Here is a 14811-nt window from a genome sequence, read left to right as displayed (position 1 = left end):
ACAAGAGTTGATCTACCATGAGATCAGAGAGGCTAAACCCTAGAAGCTAGTCTATGGTATGATTGTATGTTGTCCTACGGACTAAAACCCTCCGGTTTATATAGACACCGGAGGGGGCTAGGGTTACACAAGGTCGGTTACAAAGGAGGAGATATACATATCCATATTGCCTAGCTTGCCTTCCACGCCAAGTAGAGTCCCATCCGGACACGGGACGGAGTCTTCAATCTTGTATCTTCATAGTCCAACAATCCGGCCAAAGGATATAGTCCGGCTGTCTGGAGACCCCCCTAATCTAGGACTCCCTCACATACCAACAGAGATTGTTGGGTTTTCAAACAGGCCGGCAAATTAAACACCGAGAACAGGGAAAAGGGATCACAAAGCGAGGACGATGACGAGGAGCCCGGCAACCGAACATAGGGGGACAAAATAAGTTTCCCCCTCAAGTTAAAACAGTGAACATGATATATGCTACACACATCCCCAAAAGGGAGCGCAAGCGCGCACTAAGGGATGTCTACGCGATAGAGCCAGTCGCCCCAAAATTCAACCCATGGTCGTCATTCCCGATCACCTTTGACCATCGGGATCATCCGACTAGTATCCGTCATGGCAGCTCAGCCGCGCTAGTCCTCGACCCTATCATTGACGGATTTCACCTTACGCACATCCTTATGGACGGGGGTAGCAGCCTCAATCTGCTCTATCAGGACACAATGCGCAAAATGGGGATTAATCCATCACGGATCAAACCCACAAAGACTACCTTCAAAGGAGTCATACCAGGTGTATAGGCCCGTTGTACGGGCTCAATCACGCTCGAGGTTGTCTTCGGATCTCCGAACAATTTCCGAAGCGATGAGTTAATCTTCGACATAGTCCCCTTTTGCAGCGGCTATCACACACTGCTCGGACGGACCGCATTCGCTCGATTCAACGCAGTGCCACAATATGTTTATCTCAAGTTCAAGATGCCCGGTCCACATGGTGTCATAACAGTCAATGGAAATACGGAACTCTCCCTCTGTACAGAAGAGCACACAGCTGCCTTAGCAGCAGAAGTACAGAGCGGCCTTCTCAAGCAGAACCTTAATTCGGCTGCCGAGCCCACGGACACCGTCAAGAGGGTCCGAACTACTCTGCAGCAGGACAACTTGGCTTGTCAGGAGCTAGACTAGCAATTCGGCCTCCATCTCAGTCCTGGTCAAGTAGTGGCATTCTCACCACGCGTACATAACTACGCACTCAAAATTCCATGGGCATTGACGGAGGCATAGCTAGTTTGTGATCCACTGTACGGATGTATTAATCAAATTACAATGAAAACAGTTCGCAACTGGAGCTTTAGGGCCCCAGCTTATCACCTTTGCACCCTTTCTGTTTTTTCTCTTCTTCTCCCCTGTGGGTAACCCTATCAGGTAGCACCCATACACTTTGGTGCGTTTGATGTTTTCTAGGGGCTTCATAGCACCCCACACTACGGCAACAAAAGTTCGAACACTTTTTATAGTATAGTTTGGCACCTTGAATTTAGCACTATATGCATTGGCTCCAAATCATGTCTTTGGTCAATAGTTGGGTTGCCCGACTTCTGTGCTTGCTACCTTACGTTCCGCTATATCGGCTAAGGTAGTAAAGGGAGAACTACTGCAATTGTGCCTTGGTTTATCCAAAGGAGCACCTCAGTAGAGAAAGCCGAAAACTGACTGTCATGATGTGGCGAGAGCCAGTCAGCTCTTCAGAGGTTGCAAATCGTTGGAGATTTCTTTCGCTTTACGCGAAGGATCGGTACTTCCTGATCAGACGCTTATAGCACTCAGGTTTGGATACTAGGGGCTGCACCCATGTTTTTATTGTCAAACTCCTATGGCTAAGTGAGGGTGTTAAAGCCGCATAGTCTGATTGCCTGGTTCCTTGCGCTAAACAACTCCTTCAAGGACCATATAATTGGATCAAGATTGTTTAGATTCCATCTCGAACACCTCCAAACTACCTACGTGGTGGCAGAAGCCGACGACTGGCCAACCCTCAGATTTCATACAACACGGCTGCACAGGAGGTAAAATTTAAAACATAACAAGCATTATATTACAAACCCACTTTGTTTTATCATACAAGGTAGAAGGAACTTGAATACATCCAGTCAAAGATAATGTCCTGCGAACACTGCGTCGCTACAATACGAGACCACTCCAGGACGTCGCCAAAATACCGTTCGGGTATACGGTGCTCCTTGCCCTCGGGGGGCCCCTCGGTCACAAGCTTGATGGCGTCCATCTTCGCCCACCAGACCTTGACGCGGGCAAAGGCCATACGCGCGCCCTTGATGCAGACGGACCTCTTGACGGCGTCCAACCTAGGACAGGCATCCACCTGCCGGTTCACGAGGCCGAAGTAACTGCCGGGTATAGCTTCAGCTGGCCACAGACGGATTATTAAATCCTTCATAGCCAGTTCGGCCACCCTGTGCAGCTCGACCAGCTGTTTTAGCTGATCGCTGAAGGGCACCGGATGTTCTGGCGCAAGATATTGCGACCAGAATAGTTTCTCCGTGGAGCTCCCTTCTTCGGCTCATAAGAACTCGGTGGCGTCAGACACACTCTGCGGCAGATCAGCAAAAGCCCCTGGAGAACTCCGAATCCGGGTTAGTAAAAGATACTTCCTCTTCACATACTTGCTTTTCATACTAAATGCCTTACCCACCGCGATAGTCCTGGCCTCCTGGATCTCTCAGAGGACGCCCTAGGCCTCACTCTGGGCCATCTCCGCACTCTGATGAGCCTTGGCGAGTTCGGTCTCTTGAGCCGACACATCGCGCTCCAAGGTCTCACACTTCCTTACCGCGTCCTGGAGCTCTTGTTGGACCTCATTGACCCGGGCCTTGAGCTTCTTACGGGCGGCCTGCTCCTTGATGACCTTCCCCTCGGCTTCGGCCAGGGCCTTTCTCAGGGCCTCATCCTCGGTCGTTGCTTCTATACATATGATGACACTTCGGTCAATGCATATCATTTTACTTTTTTCGAATACATAACGGGTTATCACATACCTTGTTTTTCTTGGAGCTCGCTCCTCACCTGGCCGAGCTCCTCCTCGGCCTGCTCTAGTCTCCACTTCAGTCCAGAGACCTCGGCAGCATGCGAGGCTGCGGCCAACAGCGACGCCTGCGTATTCATTTCAGACAAATTTAGTTAGTTTCCTGCAATAAAGGATTGATCCTCTGTCCGCCTTTTTTCTTTCCGAACACCGGACAGTGTCTCAGGGTCTACTATCTATATTGGGATTTTCTCTTTTTAGAGTCTCTTACCTCAAAACCTGTCAGCAGGCTGTTGCAGGCTTCGGTTAGTCCGCTCTTGGTGGACTGAACCCTTTCAATTACCGTGCCCATAAGAACACGGTGCTCATCCACAATGGAAGCGCCTCGCAGCGATTCTAGCAGATTATCTGGTGCCCCTGGTTGGACAGGGGTGACCCACGGAATAGGATACCCCCCTTCTTTTGAAGGAGGTTGCGCGCCGGATTCCGGAGCCGTATCAGTCTCCGGAATCGAATCCGGCTGAGGGCCGAACTGAATACGGCCCTCACCACCAGTCTCCATGAGGATTGGCTCCCCCTGGTGTCCAGCGACAGAGGCCTCGCCTTCTGGCACCTCCTGAGCCTCCCCCCGGCTTGGGAAAGTCCTTCGGGACAGCACCTCTACGTCGCCTTGGCCTTGGGGGAGTAAGCGATCGGCGGTGACTCGTTGGACATTACCCTTGAATCCAACTAACCTCGTGACGAGGATCGCTGGGAGCTGTTGTGGGCTGGACTGCAATAGCATAACTAATCATGTCAATACAACAAAGAGGAGAGGCTAGATTTATGGGCATGTATGAGTCTTAGCACTTACGATGCAGGTCGAGGCTTAGTGCGGGGGCGGCACTTCGGACTGCTGTCAACGTCCCATGCAGAGTTATCCGCGAGGGAGCCCTTCCCTTTTTTGGACGTCTCCACCTCCAGGTTTGTGGAGGCCGCCCTTTTCTTCTTCCCCTCATTAGGGGGAGGGTTGCTCTCCTCATCGTCATCGTCGTCTTCCTCGATGGCAGAGGAAAGGGTCACTTCATCTTTGGACATCACGCCCAAAGCACCCTTGCGACGGGGGCCACCATTGGCCCCCTTGGACTTCTTCTTGGCCTTCTTTTCCGGCAGCCTATAGGGCGCCGGAACCATCATCTTCACCAAGAGCGGGATGACTGGCTCTTCGGGCAGCGAAGACGAACTATGGATCCGCTCCGCTCTCTTCGTCCATGCCTAAAGAATACAGCAAGGGTTAGGCATCCTCCTTGAAAAAGTAGAAGGTATGCCTTAAGAAAAGGGGAACTTACCTCATTGGCGGGATGGGAGTGATCATGCCCGTGGTCCGAATCCATGACTGTCGGCTTCATGTTGCCCTTGAAGAGCAACTTCCAGGCACCTTCGTGAGTAGTTCCGAAGAGCCCTTCCAGGGTCTAGTGCTTCACCGGATCGAATTCCCATAAAGGGAAGCTTAGGCTTTGCCAGGGGAGAATTCGGCGAACTAGCATTACCTGGATCACGTCGACGAGCTTGACGTCTTTATCCACCATACTCTGAATCCGCGGTTGTAGTGCTATCAGCTTGTCTGATGCTGACCAGTTGGGGCCTTTCTCCTTCCAGGAGGTGAGCCGCATTGGGGCTCCGGCCCTAAACTCGAGAGTCGCCGCCCAAGTGGCGCTGCGTGGCTCTGTGATGTAGAACCACTGCTTCTGCCACTCCTTGACGGTCTCGACAAAATTGCCTATGGGCCAAGTGTCATTGGGCATCTTACTCACCATGGCGCCCCCTCACTCCGCATGCTGATCGTCCACCACCTTCGGCTTCACGTTGAAGGCCTTGAGCCATAGGCTGAAGTGGGGGTGGATATGGAGGAAGGCCTCGCACACGACAATAAATGCCGAGATGTTGAGGAAGGAGTTCGGGGCTAGATCATGGAAATCTAGCATGTAATAGTACATCAGTCCACGGACGAAGGGGTGAAGTGGAAACCCCAATCCGCGGACGAAGTGAGGGAGGATAACTACCCTCTCAGTAGGCGTCGGGGTAGGGATGACCTTCCCCTTGGAGGGCAGACGGTGGGCGATTCCTTTCGCCAGGTACCCGACCGCCCGAAGATGGGTGATGTCCTTCTCCTTGATGGAGGAGACCATCCACTTGCCTTGGCCTCCGGATCCGGACATGGTTAAGTGCTTCCTTGAGAAGGGGAAGATGGGAACTTGGGTGCTGGAGCTCAAGAATGGAAGGACAAAGAGGAAGGGAAGGCGCGGGTGAAGAAATGGGATTCTTATCTCCTTATAAAGGCAGTGAATATTGAACGCCTCCCCACTCGCCTTAACAACTCGCCTATTCCCAAGGGCTGTGAATGACACGGTTGGGTTACCCACGCCCGTATTGATGAGAATCCCGCAATAAGGGGACACGATCTCTGCTTTGACAAGACGTGCCAATGGCAACCGCATCTCAAAACGTGGAGCGGCAGACGAAAAACGGTTGGAAATTATGACCAGGCGGACATGATGTCGTGTTGCAAAAAGTTGTCAGCGGATTGGACTCATGGATTATTATATTCTCCACATTTGTGTGTGGTGTGTGTGTGTGTTACAGGTCCATACATGACCATTACGTCTGAAGACCGTCTTAGAGTTCGAAAGGAGAACCCGCCTTGCAATGCCGAAGACAGATCTACGCGTCGGATACCTTGTCATTGAAGCCAGGTTCAGGGGCTACTGAGGGAGTCCTGGACTAAGGGGTCCTCGGGCGTCCGGGCTGTTAGCCATGGGCCGGACTGATGGGCCGTGAAGATACGAAGACTGAAGACTGTACCCGTGTCCGGAGGGGACTCTCCTTGGTGTGGAAGGCAAGCTTGGCGATCAAATAAGTAGATTCCTTTCATTGTAGCCGACCTTGTGTAACCCTAGATCCTCCCGGTGTATATATAAACGGGAGGACTTAGTCCGGAGAAGACGACAATCATTACCATAGTCATACATGCTCAGCCTTTAGGGTTTAGTCATCTCGATCTCGTGGTAGATCAACTCTTGTAACACTCATATTCATCAAGATCAATCAAGCAGGAAGTAGGTATTGCCTCCATAGAGAGGGCCCAAACCTGGGTAAACATCATGTCCACTGTCTCCTGTTACCATCGACCTTAGACGCACAGTTCAGGACCCCCTACCCGAGATCTGCCGGTTTTGACACCGACATCCGTCCCTACAACATGTATCCTTCTTGCATCTATCAGAACTGGCTTTACCTTCTCCCATGATTTGCTCTATGATTATCATCTGTCTGTCCGGCGCTTCGTCGCCATGAACGTCGGACGCCCTTGCAAGCCCACCCATGACAGCCTCATGATTAAGGACTGGCACGGCGTCTGTGCTCGGGTCCATCCCTGCAGCATTGCTGAGGGAGTCCTGGATTAGCGGGTCTCCGGACAGCCGGACTATACCCTTCGGCCGGACTGTTGGACTATGAAGATACAAGATTGAAGACTTCGTCCCGTGTCCGTATGGGACTCTCCTTGGCGTGGAAGGCAAGCTTGGCAATACGGATATGTAGATCTCCTCCCTTGTAACCGACTCTGTGTAACCCTAGCCCCCTCCGATGTCTATATAAACCGGAGGGTTTAGTCCGTAGGACAACGACAATCATACCATAGGCTAGCTTCTAGGGTTTAGCCTCTACGATCTCGTGGTAGATCAACTCTTGTAATACTCATATCATCAATATCAATCAAGCAGGACATAGGGTATTACCTCCATCAAGAGGGCCCGAACCTGGGTAAACATCGTGTCCCCCGCCTCATGTTACCATCCGCCTTAGACGCACAGTTCGGGACCCCCTACCCGAGATCCGCCGGTTTTGACACCGACATTGGTGCTTTCATTGAGAGTTCCACTGTGCCGTCACCGTAAGGCTTGATGGCCCTTCAATCATCGGTAACTATATGGTCCAGGGTGTGGTTTTCCTTCCCAGACAGATCTTCGGCGGCTTCGCACTGCGGGCCAACTCGCTTGGCCATCTGGAGCAGATCGAGAGCTACGCCCCTGGCCATCAGGTTAGGTTCAGAAACTTAAACTACACTGCCGACATCTGCGGAGACTTGACCTTCAACAGATTCGAGCCCATGTCAGGTGTGCCGCATAATCATGACGAGCATGACGTAACTCTGCCATCAGACAGTGTTCAGGAGATCGCATCTGCAACTACTTCGGTCCTCAATCCGGAGCAAAGTGCGCCATCCGAGGACGGGTGGATAGACCCCGCCATGGAGGCCGCACTCTCAATGGCGATTGAGCCGAATACTGACTTCACCCCTTGCGAGAACCGTGTTGCCGAACCATTGGATTCGTCCCCGGCCATAGGCTCCGAGCCGCCTGCGTCCATGCCTACCGAATCCGATTGGGCACCGATCATGGAGTTTACCTCCGTGGATATCTTTCAGCACTCGCCTTTCGGCGATGTGCCAAATTCATTAAGGTCTCTCTCCTTGTTAGGAGAACCTTAGCCGAACTATATCCAGTTAGAAGGGGATGCGGATGACGAAGAAAATCGCTGCCCACCCACCACCCACTTAGTAGCCACTGTCGACGATTTAACCGACATGCTCGATTTCGACTCCGAAGACATCGACGGTATGGACGACGATGCAGGAGAAGAACAAGAAGCAGTGCCCACCGAGCGCTGGACAGACACTTCATCACATGACATATACATGGTGGATGCACCCAAAGAAGGCAATGGCGACAAGACAGCAGAGGATGACCCCTCCAAGAAGCAAACAAAGCGTCGGCGTAGGCGTCGCTCCCGCCTTGGCAAAAACAGTGATAACAGCGCAAGAGAAAATAACACTCCAGTCGACTCCAGAGGAAACGACGACCACATTGACCCAACGGCAGAGCATGATGAAACTGCAAACGGCGAACATAGTACGGATCCGATGTCCGAACACGGCGACACCGCGGATAAACCTCATCAACCCCCCTCTGGGGAGGAAAACAGTCCGGACGAAGATGCACACATCATCCCGGAAAGGCACTTGGAACAAGAGAACCTCCGTAGCAGGCTTATTGCCAGAGCGAGGAGTCTGAAGAAGCAGAAGCAAAGGCTTAAGGCCGCACAAAATACGCTCAACAGCAGGTGGAACAAAGTGCTCGACAACGAAGAAAAGTATGGTGGAAGTTACCATAGAAAGAGCTATCCAAAGCGCAAGCTATTACCTGAATTCGACGATGAGGCCTTAGAGCCCACACAGCCAAAAAATAAAATGGCCAACCGGCCGGATCAACCACCTTCTGGCCACGATAGAGTGGCTAACAAGGCCACACATAAGTCAACACATGATCTACGTGAGGACTTGCACCAAAAATCTAGTATGACCAGATCCATCTATGGATCTAGGAAGCGCGCTCTGATACGTCTCCGTCGTATATACTTTTCCAAACACTTATGCCCTTGTTTTGCACTCTAACTTGCATGATTTGAATGGAACTAACCCGGACTGACGTTGTTTTCAGCAGAATTACCATGGTGTTATTTATGTGCAGAAACAAACATTCTCGAAATGACCTGAAACTTCACGGAGCAAATTTTTGGAAAATATAAAAAATACCTACAAAAGATGAAGGCCAAGGGGCCCACCACCTGTCCACGAGGTAGGGGGCGCGCCCCCACCCTCGTGGACATGTGGTGGGCCCCTTGGCCTTCATCTTTTGCAGGTATTTTTTATATTTTCCAAAAAGTTGCTCCGTGAAGTTTCAGGCCCCCTGGTGCTCCTCCGACTCCAACTCCAACTCTATATATTGTGTTTCGGGGAGAAAAAAAATCAGAGAGAAGAATTCATCATGTTTTACGATACGGAGCCGCCGCCAAGCCCTAAAACCTCTCGGGAGGGCTGATCTGGAGTCCGTTCGGGGCTCCGGAGAGGGGAATCCGTCGCCATCATCATCATCAACCATCCTCCATCACCAATTTCATGATGCTCACCGTCGTGCATGAGTAATTCCATCGTAGGCTTGCTGGACGGTGATGGGTTGGATGGGATCTATCATGTAATCGAGTTAGTTTTGTTAAGGTTTGATCCCTAGTATCCACTATGTTCTGAGATTGATGTTGCTATGACTTTGCTATGCTTAATGCTTGTCACTAGAGCCCGAGTGCCATGATTTCAGATCTGAACCTATTATTATTTCATCAATATATTAGTGTTCTTGATCCTATCTTGCAAGTCTATAGTCACCTATTATGTGTTATGATCCGTTAACCCCGAAGTGACAATAATCGGGATACTTATCGGTGATGACCGTAGTTTGAGGAGTTCATGTATTCACTATGTGTTAATGCTTTGTTCCGTTTCTCTATTAAAAGGAGGCCTTAATATCCCTTAGTTTCCGTAAGGACCCCGCTGCCACGGGAGGGTAGGACAAAAGATGTCATGCAAGTCCTTTTCCATAAGCACGTATGACTATGTTCGGAATACATGCCTACATTATATCAATGAACTGGAGCTAGTTCTGTGTCACCCTAGGTTATGACTGTTACATGACGAACACATCCGGCATAATTCTCTATCACTGATCCATTGCCTACGAGCTTTCCATATATTGTTCTTCACTTATTTACTTTCCTGTTGTTATTGCTATCATCACTACAAAATACCAAAAACATTACTTTTACTACTGTTACCGTTTCTTACCGTTACCACTACTATCATATTACTTTGCTACTAAATACTTTGCTGCATATACTAAGTTTCCAGGTGTGGTTGAATTGACAACTCAGCTGCTAATACTTGAGATTATTCTTTGGTTCCCCTTGTGTTGAATCAATAAATTTGGGTTGAATACTTTACCCTCGAAAACTGTTGCGATCCCCTATACTTGTGTGTTATCAAGACTATTTTCTGGCGCCGTAGCCGGGGAGCATAGCTCTATTCTTTGAGTCATTTGGGATATATCTGCTTATCATTATGAAGAACTTGAGAGATCCAAAAACCATGATATTTCCCTCAACTACGAGGGGAGGTAAGGAACTGCCATCTAGCTCTGCACTTGATTCACCTTCTGTTTTGAGTAAGCTTGCGACACCTAAACCTACTTCTGCTATTCGTTCTGATATGTCGCATGTTATCGATGATGCCACTACTGCTATACATGATACTTATGATGAAACTACTCCTATGCTTGATACTACTGTGCCACTTGGTGAATTTCTTGCTGAACAACTTGCTAGGGCTAGAGAGATTGAAAATATTGAATCTGGTAATACTGATGAAAGTGATGATGAAGAATCACTTGTTATTCCTAAGGGTTATGTTTTTGATCAAGAAGATTCTTTAGCTATTTTAGCTTGCAATGATAGATATGAAATCAAAAGGTTATTAACTAAATGGAACAAGCAATTTCTAAATGCTAGAATGAAACCTGACCCTGCTCTTGCTACTTCACCTATCTATGTTACTGATAAGGATTATGAATTCTATGTTGATCCTGATATAATTACTTTGGTCGAATCTGATCCTTTTCATGGTTATGAATCTGAAACTATTGTGGCACATCTTACTAAACTGAATGATATAGCCACCCTGTTCACTAAAGATGAGAGAACTCGTTACTTTTATATCCTTAAAATATTTCCGTTCTCATTAAAGGGTGATGCTAAGATATGGTTTAATTCTCTTGATCCTGGTTGTGTGCGTAGTCCCCAGGATATGATTTATTACTTCTCTGCTAAATATTTCCCTGCTCATAAGAAACAAGCTGCTTTAAGGGATATATATAATTTTGTGCAAGTTGAAGAAGAGAGTCTCCCACAAGCTTGGGGGAGGCTTCTCCAATTACTTAATGCTTTGCCTGATCATCCTCTTAAGAAAAATGAAATACTTGATATCTTTTATAATGGACTAACCGATGCCTCCAGAGATTACCTGGATAGTTGTGCTGGTTCTGTTTTCAGGGAAAGAACACCGGATAAGCTGAAATTCTATTGAATAATATGTTGGCAAATGAAAATAATTGGACACCTCCGGAGCCAGTTCCTGAGCCTATTCCTAAACCAACTCCGAAGAAGTGGGGTATTCTATTTCTCAGTCCTGAAGATATGCAAGAGGCAAAGAAACCTATGAAAGAAAAAGGTATTAAAGCTGAAGATGTTAAGAATTTACCTCCTATTGAAGAAATACATGGTCTTAATTTACCGCCTCTTGGAGAAACATATGATCTTAATCTTTACCTATTGAAGAAACTCATGGTCTTGATAACCCGACACGGGTAGTAAAGGTAAATTCTCTCTATAAATATGATAAAGCTGAAATCCCATTTACTAAGTTTGCTAGCCCATGCTTAGATGAGTTTGATAAATTTATGGCTAAGCAAGAAGACTTTAATGCTTATTTTGGTAGACAATTGAAATACAATTCAAATATGCTTGAACACTTGGGTGATTATATGGCTAATGTTAAAGGTGAACTTAAACTTATTAGTAAACATGCTTCTATGGTTACCACTCAAGTAGAACAAGTACTTAAAGCTCAAAATGATTTGCTCAATGAATTAAATAGTAAGGATAATGATAATGCTATTAGAGTTATGACTAGAGGTGGTAAAATGACTCAGGAACCTGTGTATCCTGAAGGCCACCCTAAGAGAATTGAGCAATATTCTCAGAGAAATAATATAGATGCACCTACTTCTTCTAAAAAGAATAAAAAGAAAAATGATAGGACTTTGCATGCTTCTAGTGATCCTATTGTTGAAACACCTGAGAATCCAAATGATATTTCTATTTCTGATGCTGAAACACAATCTGGTAATGAACCTGAAACTAGTGATAATGTTAATAATAATGTTCATGATGATGCTCAACCTAGTAATAATAATGATATAGAAATTGAACCTATTGTTGATCTTGATAACCCACAATCAAAGAATCAACGTTATGATAAGAAAGACTTTGTTGCTAGGAAACATGGTAAAGAAAGAGAGCCTTGGGTTCAGAAACCCATGCCTTTTCCTCCCAAACCATCCAAGAAAAAGGATGATGAGGATTTTGAGCGCTTTGCTGAAATGATTAGACCTATCTTTTTGCGTATGCGATTAACTCATATGCTCAAAACCAATCCTTATGCTAAGTACATGAAAGATATTATTACAAATAAAAGAAAGATACCGGAAGCTAAAATTTCCACCATGCTTGCTAATTATACTTTTAAGGGTGGAATACCAAAGAAACTTGGAGATCCAGGAGTACCCACTATACCATGCTCCATTAAAAGAAACTATGTTAAAACTGCTTTATGTGATCTTGGAGCCGGTTTTAGTGTTATGCCTCTCTCTTTATATCATAGACTTGATTTGAATAAGTTGACACCTACTGAAATATCTTTGCAAATGGCTGATAAATCAACTGCTATACATGTCGGTATTTGTGAGGATGTGCCTGTTGTAGTTGCAAACGTTACTATTTTAACAGACTTTGTTATTATTGATATTCCCGAGGACGATAGTATGTCTATTATTCTTGGAAGACCCTTTTTGAACACTGCAGGGGCTGTTATTGATTGCACTAAAGGCAATGTCACTTTTCATGTTAATGGTAATGAGCATACGGTACACTTCCCGAGGAAACAACCTCAAGTTCATAGTATTAACACTATTGGAAAAATTCCATCGATTATATTTGGAGGTTTTGAATTTCCTCTTCCTACTATCAAGAAGAAATATGATATTCTTATTATTGGGGATGTGCATATCACCGTTGAGGTAACATAGTGTTATTCGAAATTTCTCCGGTTCCATGTTATTCGGAATGAGTTCGTTAACAAGACTTGATCAACCTTGTTAGTGGATTCCTTTTGATGATCATGAGATGGATGAAACTAGAAGGAACAACCTTTCGTACCCCACTTTTACTTTATGTTATTTATATTAAATAAAATAAAAACAAATATTTTCCTGTCTGTTATCTGATTATCCGTGCAATATAAAAATACCCCGAAAATAAAAGTTCTCCAAATGCCCTGAAATTTAAATATGATTTTTTCCAGAATATTTGAGAATATTTGGCACTGAGAACACATTAGGGGGGTCAACCACCTGCCTACGAGGGTGGAGGGCGCGCCCTACCCCCTGGACGCGCCCCCTGCCTCGCGGGCCCACGGTGGCCCTCCTCCACTTATCCTTTAACCCATACACTTCTTCTTCCTCCCCCAAACACGAATAACCAACTCAAACCCGAGTCCAAGCTCGTTTTGCTGCAATTTTCGATCTCCTTGCTCAAAGCACCTCTCACAAAACTGCTTGGGGAAATTGTTCCTTGGTATGTGATTCCTCCATTGGTCCAATTAGTTTTTGTTCTAGTGCTTTATTCATTGCAAATTTTTGCTGCTTAGGTGACCCTGTTCTTGAGCTTGCATGTCAAATTTATATGGTCAAAAGTAGTTTTGATGCATCATATAGGCTCTAGGCACTTGTAGGAGTAGTTGCTATCAATATTATTGAGTTTGGTTTACTTTTATTTTGAAGTTACTAAAAATTTCAGAAATTTTCCAGAGGAAGAAACATGCTTAGGAAAATGTTCCAAGGTGGTTCTTCAAGGAAGCAAGGACCCAGGCCTGCAATGCGTGATGCTGATGATGAGCCACCAAGAGACGCTCCAGTGCATCCTTGTGTATGGCCTTCTGAGAACTTTATGGATCAAGCGGGAATTAAGGAAGAATTTAACGCATATTTGCGTAACACTGATCTTGTGAGCTTCGAGGAAGAGAAGTGCAGCCAGTATCACAATCTCACTAGTTCCTTTGTGAGGAGGTTTGAATTTTCATCTTCACGTAACTCTCCAACTGTCCTATTTGATCTTTATGAAAATTCTTATACTATGGACTTAGAGGACTTTACCACTGCTTGTAAACTTCCACAATGGGGTAGTATAAGAGATCCTCGCAAATCTGAATTTAGAGATTTTCTTGCTAGTATAACTATGGGAGAATCTAGAGGTATAACACAAGCTACCATAGGGAGCATTCACTTTCCTGCTATACATTATTTTGCTCTCTTCATAGGTAGATGCATTAATGGTAAAGACGAGGCATGTCACATGTGTGTCCCTGACCTTAGTATTCTTAGGAGTGCTGTGTTAGAAGACAAATCTTATAATTTGGGAGCCATTGTTGCACATAGGTTGCATCTTAATAGATTTAATGGAGATTTCTTTGGAGGAATTTATGCAACCCGCATAGCTAATTTTCTTGGTATAGCCATACACGAATATGATATTGAATTACCTCCTGCTTACCTAGACTTTAATGCTATGGTTCACCACCAGTTTGTCGAGAGGAATGAATCACTTCTCCAGTATCGACTAATCTTTGACAGACGCAATGCTGTCCATATTACTCTCCCTGCTCCTACTTTCTTTCAATATCAGGCAAAATGAAGATATACTATCACCAAAGAGGAGTCAGATGAGTACGAGAGGAGAGCGGAGGCCGCTCATTGCCACGCTGCAGCTCAGCAGGCGATAGCCGCTGCATCGCAGTACGACCCCAGCTACTATTATGGATATCCGCCAGGCCAGCCGTGGCCATAAACCAATTTAGGCCAAAAGCCCTAAGCTTGGGGGAGTACATTTTTCCCACCGACATTACATTTATATTCACACACTCATTGCTAGATGTCGGTGCTCATACTTTTTCATTGTATCATCCATGCTAGTTTATTTTCCATTTTATGCTTTCTTCTTGTGTGTTTAATAAACCTT

This window comes from Triticum dicoccoides, chromosome 1A (genome assembly GCF_002162155.2).
Source record: "Triticum dicoccoides isolate Atlit2015 ecotype Zavitan chromosome 1A, WEW_v2.0, whole genome shotgun sequence".
NCBI classification, from domain to species: Eukaryota; Viridiplantae; Streptophyta; class Magnoliopsida; order Poales; family Poaceae; genus Triticum; species Triticum dicoccoides.
This window is presented reverse-complemented; position numbering follows the sequence as displayed.